This window comes from Heptranchias perlo, unplaced genomic scaffold, assembly GCF_035084215.1.
Source record: "Heptranchias perlo isolate sHepPer1 unplaced genomic scaffold, sHepPer1.hap1 HAP1_SCAFFOLD_134, whole genome shotgun sequence".
Taxonomy (NCBI): Eukaryota; Metazoa; Chordata; class Chondrichthyes; order Hexanchiformes; family Hexanchidae; genus Heptranchias; species Heptranchias perlo.
In genome coordinates, this window is record NW_027138580.1 from 351145 (window position 1) to 358054 (window position 6910).

The 6910-nt window shown below is 64.8% G+C and overlaps 1 protein-coding gene across 1 annotated transcript in view; it reads right to left on the reverse strand.

The window, feature by feature from the left end:
• LOC137308623 (zinc finger protein 721-like) overlaps nucleotides 1-6910 on the reverse strand; it is a 158254-nt gene that overhangs the window by 995 nt on the left and 150349 nt on the right. The gene's annotated exons all lie outside the window — the stretch shown is intronic.

The following is a 6910-nucleotide window of genomic DNA, read 5'->3' on the forward strand; positions in this document are numbered from 1 at the left end:
GTTACAGTTCCACGGTCCCTGGTTCCCCTCCCCTCGCCGTGCTGCCTGGTGCTGGGGTTACAGTTCCACGGTCCCTGGTTCCCCTCCCCTCGCCGTGCTGCCTGGTGCTGGGGTTACAGTTCCACGGTCCCTGGTTCCCCTCCCCTCGCCGTGCTGCCTGGTGCTGGGGTTACAGTTCCACGGTCTCTGGTTCCCCTCCCCTCGCCGTGCTGCCTGGTGCTGGGGTTACAGTTCCACGGTCCCTGGTTCCCCTCCTGTCCCTGTTCAGTGTGGGAGTGGAAACTTGCTGTTTCTAATTTGCTGTCAGGAGTTTGTCACTGAAGGGGATTTGTGACCAGCGCGACTTGTGATTTGCTGCAGCTCTGTCCCCAGGGGCCGTGTGGAGGACAGTGAACGAGGAAGAAAGTTCTGCCCTTTCTACTATAGAAGAAGTGCCCGTGTAACCCTCTGAGATGTCGGGGCCGCTGTGAAAGGTGGAACAGCGGAGGGGTGAGGATGGAGATAGTCTGGGGATCAGGGAGTGTTCACATGAAAGGTTGGTGGGCAGGGTGATGGGGTCCCGGCCTCAGTGTGGGTGAAGACACATAACCGCAGGGGGGAGGGGGGGAAGAGAGAGAGAGGGAGAGAAGTACGGGGAGGGTCGGGGAGGAGAGTGTTACAGAAATCCAGCCCCAGGGTAATGAAGGCCGGGTTAGGGTTTGGATGCACAGAGGTCACCAGGCTCTCTGGGGTGTGTGACCTCACCAGCCCCCCCCCCCCGGGTGTGTGACATCACCAGCCCCCTCCCCCCGGGTGTGTGACATCACCAGCCCCCCTCCCCCGGGTGTGTGACCTCACCAGCCCCCCCCCCCGGGTGTGTGACATCACCAGCCCCCCTCCCCCGGGTGTGTGACCTCACCAGCCCCCTCCCTCCGGGTGTGTGACATCACCAGCCCCCTCCCCCCGGGTGTGTGACATCACCAGCCCCCTCCCTCCGGGTGTGTGACATCACCAGCCCCCTCCCTCCGGGTGTGTGACCTCACCAGCCCCCTCCCCCCGGGTGTGTGACATCACCAGCCCCCTCCCTCCGGGTGTGTGACCTCACCAGCCCCCTCTCTCCGGGTGTGTGACATCACCAGCCCCCTCCCCCCGGGTGTGTGACATCACCAGCCCCCTCCCCCCGGGTGTGTGACATCACCAGCCCCCTCCCCCCGGGTGTGTGACATCACCAGCCCCCTCCCCCCGGGTGTGTGACATCACCAGCCCCCTCTCTCCGGGTGTGTGACCTCACCAGCCCCCCTCCCCCCCGGGTGTGTGACATCACCAGCCCCCTCCCCCCGGGTGTGTGACATCACCAGCCCCCTCCCTCCGGGTGTGTGACCTCACCAGCCCCCTCCCTCCGGGTGTGTGACCTCACCAGTCCCCTCCCCCCGGGTGTGTGACCTCACCAGCCCCCTCCCTCCGGGTGTGTGACCTCACCAGTTCCCTCCCCCCCGGGTGTGTGACATCACCAGTCCCCTCCCCCCCCGGGTGTGTGACCTCACCAGCCCCCTCCCCCCGGGTGTGTGACCTCACCAGCCCCCTCCCCCCGGGTGTGTGACCTCACCAGCCCCCTCCCCCGGGTGTGTGACCTCACCAGCCCCCTCCCCCCGGGTGTGTGACCTCACCAGCCCCCTCCCCCGGGTGTGTGACCTCACCAGTCCACCCCCCCCCCCACCAGATGTGTGACCTCACCAGCCCCCTCCCCCGGGTGTGTGACCTCACCAGTCCACCCCCCCCCCACCAGATGTGTGACCTCACCAGCCCCCTCCCCCGGGTGTGTGACCTCACCAGCCCCCTCCCCCGGGTGTGTGACCTCACCAGCCCCCTCCCCCCGGGTGTGTGACCTCACCAGCCCCCCTCCCCCCGGGTGTGTGAGCTCACCAGCCCCCCTCCCCCCGGGTGTGTGACCTCACCAGCCCCCCTCCCCCCGGGTGTGTGACCTCACCAGCCCCCTCCCCCCGGGTGTGTGACCTCACCAGTCCACCCCCCCCCACCGGGTGTGTGACCTCACCAGTCCCCTCCCCCCCGGTTGTGTGACCTCACCAGTCCCCCTCCCCCCGGGTGTGTGACCTCACCAGCCCGCTCCCCCCGGGTGTGTGACCTCACCAGCCCCCTCCCCCGTGTGTGTGACCTCACCAGCCCCCTCCCCCCGGGTGTGTGACCTCACCAGTCCACCCCCCCCCACCGGGTGTGTGACCTCACCAGCCCCCCTCCCCCCGGGTGTATGACCTCACCAGCCCCCTCCCCCCCCGGGTGTATGACCTCACCAGCCCCCTCCCCCCCCGGGTGTGTGACCTCACCAGTCCCCTCCCCCCCGGTGTGTGACCTCACCAGCCCCCTCCCCCCGGGTGTGTGACCTCACCAGCCCCCTCCCCCCGGGTGTGTGACCTCACCAGCCTCCTCCCCCCTGGTGTGTGACCTCACCAGCCCCCCTCCCCCGGGTGTGTGACCTCACCAGCCCCCTCCCCCCGGGTGTGTGACCTCACCAGTCCACCCCCCCCCCACCAGATGTGTGACCTCACCAGCCCCCTCCCCCGGGTGTGTGACCTCACCAGCCCCCTCCCCCGGGTGTGTGACCTCACCAGCCCCCTCCCCCCGGGTGTGTGACCTCACCAGCCCCCCTCCCCCCGGGTGTGTGACCTCACCAGCCCCCCTCCCCCGGGTGTGTGACCTCACCAGCCCCCTCCCCCCGGGTGTGTGACCTCACCAGCCCCCCTCCCCCCGGGTGTATGACCTCACCAGCCCCCTCCCCCCCCGGGTGTATGACCTCACCAGCCCCCTCCCCCCCCGGGTGTGTGACCTCACCAGTCCCCTCCCCCCCGGTGTGTGACCTCACCAGCCCCCTCCCCCCGGGTGTGTGACCTCACCAGCCCCCTCCCCCCGGGTGTGTGACCTCACCAGCCTCCTCCCCCCTGGTGTGTGACCTCACCAGCCCCCCTCCCCCGGGTGTGTGACCTCACCAGCCCCCTCCCCCCGGGTGTGTGACCTCACCAGTCCACCCCCCCCCCACCAGATGTGTGACCTCACCAGCCCCCTCCCCCGGGTGTGTGACCTCACCAGCCCCCTCCCCCGGGTGTGTGACCTCACCAGCCCCCTCCCCCCGGGTGTGTGACCTCACCAGCCCCCCTCCCCCCGGGTGTGTGACCTCACCAGCCCCCCTCCCCCGGGTGTGTGACCTCACCAGCCCCCTCCCCCCGGGTGTGTGACCTCACCAGTCCACCCCCCCCCACCAGATGTGTGACCTCACCAGCCCCCTCCCCCGGGTGTGTGACCTCACCAGCCCCCTCCCCCGGGTGTGTGACCTCACCAGCCCCCTCCCCCCGGGTGTGTGACCTCACCAGCCCCCCTCCCCCCGGGTGTGTGAGCTCACCAGCCCCCTCCCCCCGGGTGTGTGACCTCACCAGTCCACCCCCCCCACCGGGTGTGTGACCTCACCAGTCCCCTCCCCCGGGTGTGTGACCTCACCAGCCCCCTCCCCCCCGGTTGTGTGACCTCACCAGTCCACCCCCCCCACCGGGTGTGTGACCTCACCAGCCCCCTCCCCCCCGGGTGTGTGAGCTCACCGGCCCCCTCCCCCCGGGTGTGTGACCTCACCAGTCCACCCCCCCCCACCGGGTGTGTGACCTCACCAGCCCCCCTCCCCCCGGGTGTATGACCTCACCAGCCCCCTCCCCCCCGGGTGTATGACCTCACCAGCCCCCTCCCCCCCCGGGTGTGTGACCTCACCAGCCCCCTCCCCCCGGGTGTGTGACCTCACCAGCCCCCTCCCCCCGGGTGTGTGACCTCACCAGCCCCCTCCCCCCGGGTGTGTGACCTCACCAGCCTCCTCCCCCCTGGTGTGTGACCTCACCAGCCCCCCTCCCCCGGGTGTGTGACCTCACCAGCCCCCTCCCCCCGGGTGTGTGACCTCACCAGTCCACCCCCCCCCCACCAGATGTGTGACCTCACCAGCCCCCTCCCCCGGGTGTGTGACCTCACCAGCCCCCTCCCCCGGGTGTGTGACCTCACCAGCCCCCTCCCCCCGGGTGTGTGACCTCACCAGCCCCCCTCCCCCCGGGTGTGTGACCTCACCAGCCCCCCTCCCCCGGGTGTGTGACCTCACCAGCCCCCTCCCCCCGGGTGTGTGACCTCACCAGTCCACCCCCCCCACCAGATGTGTGACCTCACCAGCCCCCTCCCCCGGGTGTGTGACCTCACCAGCCCCCTCCCCCGGGTGTGTGACCTCACCAGCCCCCTCCCCCCGGGTGTGTGACCTCACCAGCCCCCCTCCCCCCGGGTGTGTGAGCTCACCAGCCCCCTCCCCCCGGGTGTGTGAGCTCACCAGCCCCCTCCCCCCCGGTTGTGTGACCTCACCAGTCCACCCCCCCCACCGGGTGTGTGACCTCACCAGTCCCCTCCCCCGGGTGTGTGACCTCACCAGCCCCCTCCCCCCGGGTGTGTGACCTCACCAGCCCCCTCCCCCCCGGGTGTGACCTCACCAGTCCCGCCCCCAGGTTGTGTGACGTCACCCCAGGCTCCCGGGGGCGGTCCTTGTTCCCGACCCTTGGTACTGATCCCGAGCCTGCGCTCTCCGCCCCGCCGCGGGCCGCTCTCCGCCCCGCCGTCTCCTCCCCGCCGCGGGCCGCTCTCCGCCCCGCCGTCTCCTCCCCGCCGCGGGCCGCTCTCCGCCCCGCCGTCTCCTCCCCGCCGCGGGCCGCTCTCCGCCCCGCCGTCTCCTCCCCGCCGCGGGCCGCTCTCCGCCCCGCCGTCTCCTCCCCGCCGCGGGCCGCTCTCCGCCCCGCCGTCTCCTCCCCGCCGCGGGCCGCTCTCCGCCCCGCAGGGTGCGCACTGTCTCCATCAGCGGGCCGGCTGCGGGCCGAGCCCCCTTTCACCTGTGAATAGGGCGTATTCGGGCGCGCGGTGAACTGTGGGTCTGGGGACCCGCCATTTACCCGCGGGACCGGCCCGATTGAGGCCCGAGGGCCCGGATCCAGGGCCGAGGGCCGAGGGCCCCGGGGGGGGGGGGGAACCAAACCAAATGGGGGAAAGCGGAGCGCTTCCGGGCGCTGCGCGGGGCACGCTGGGTACCGGAAATCCAGGAATCGTCACTTCCTGCAACCGCCCCGCTCCCCCCGCCGCCATTTTAAGACATTTCGGATAAGGTCTGTGTTTGGGGAAACAGTTTCCGGTGGTTTTTATTTTAAGTAAATCAGCCGATAAGTGTAATTATTAATTAATTAATTCATTCCGTGCGAGGCTGCTCGTCTCTGACCGAGAGAGAGAGAGAGAGGAACCGCCAGGTTTACCGCGCCGGCCCGCCGAAGCGTCGTGACGTCACCGCGGGGCCGTGTGATTGACGCGAGAGATCAGCCAATCGGAGGTAATGGGGGGCGTGGCCGGAGGACCAGTGGGCGGGCGGTCCTCCAACCAATCAGGGCGCTGGGTGGGCGGGACCTGGGGGTGAAGGGTGTTGATCAGTGGGCAGCAGGGGGTTACTCGAGTTCATGGGCAAACCTGGACGGTTCTGCCTCGGATTTTCTTTTAATTAAAGCCCTCCAGAGTCAGGAACCATTTGTGAGTAAAAGAATATTTTAATTTAATAGAATTTTAGCATCAGCTTCAGAAAGTTGGGGGTCTCAGGGTCTGTGTCATTTCTGCTGCTGTTTTTTCAGTGCAAACACCTAGAGGGACGGTGTGTGCCCCTTAACCTGTGGGTGAAGATATTTAAAGGGATAGTGTCTCCTTTGCTGCGTGTGAACTAATTTAAAGGGACGGTGTGTGCCCCTTAACCTGTGGGTGAAGATATTTAAAGGGATAGTGTCTCCTTCGCTGTGTGTGAACTAATTTAAAGGGACGGTGTGTGCCCCTTAACCTGTGGGTGAAGATATTTAAAGGGATAGTGTCTCTTTTGCTGCGTGTGAACTAATTTAAAGGGACGGTGTGTGCCCCTTAACCTGTGGGTGAAGATATTTAAAGGGATAGTGTCTCCTTTGCTGCGTGTGAACTAATTTAAAGGGACGGTGTGTGCCCCTTCACCTGTGGGTGAAGATATTTAAAGGGATAGTGTCTCCTTTGCTGCGTGTGAACTAATTTAAAGGGACGGTGTGTGCCCCTTAACCTGTGGGTGAAGATATTTAAAGGGATAGTGTCTCCTTTGCTGTGTGTGAACTAATTTAAAGGGACGGTGTGTGCCCCTTAACCTGTGGGTGAAGATATTTAAAGGGATAGTGTCTCCTTTGCTGTGTGTGAACTAATTTAAAGGGACGGTGTGTGCCCCTTAACCTGTGGGTGAAGATATTTAAAGGGATAGTGTCTCCTTTGCTGTGTGTGAACTAATTTAAAGGGACGGTGTTTGCCCCTTAACCTGTGGGTGAAGATATTTAAAGGGATAGTGTCTCCTTCGCTGTGTGTGAACTAATTTAAAGGGACGGTGTGTGCCCCTCACCTGTGGGTGAAGATATTTAAAGGGATAGTGTCTCCTTCGCTGTGTGTGAACTAATTTAAAGGGACGGTGTTGTCATCTTTTTTGTGTATTTTTAACATAAGAGCTTAAAAAAAATAGGAGCAGGAGTGGGCCATTCGGCCCCTCGATCCTGCTCCGCCATTCAATCAGATCTTCGACCTCAACTCCACTTTTCCATCCTATCCCCCCTGTGTCTGATGTTTCTTAAAGGGACAGTGACTTTCTTTCTCTGTGTTTCCACTTAAAGGTACAGTACCACAATCTTCACCTGCAGACTGTAACTTCTGTCTCTTCTGTACAAAGGGAAAGTGGCTGTAAACCCGTCTACTTTGGTGACTACAGCTGTCTCACTGCCTAAAAGATCCTCTTAATTCAGAACTTTTAAAGTGAGTGCCACAAATCTGCAGCATACCTTTTAAAACGTTCTGCTCTAAACCCACCCCAGCC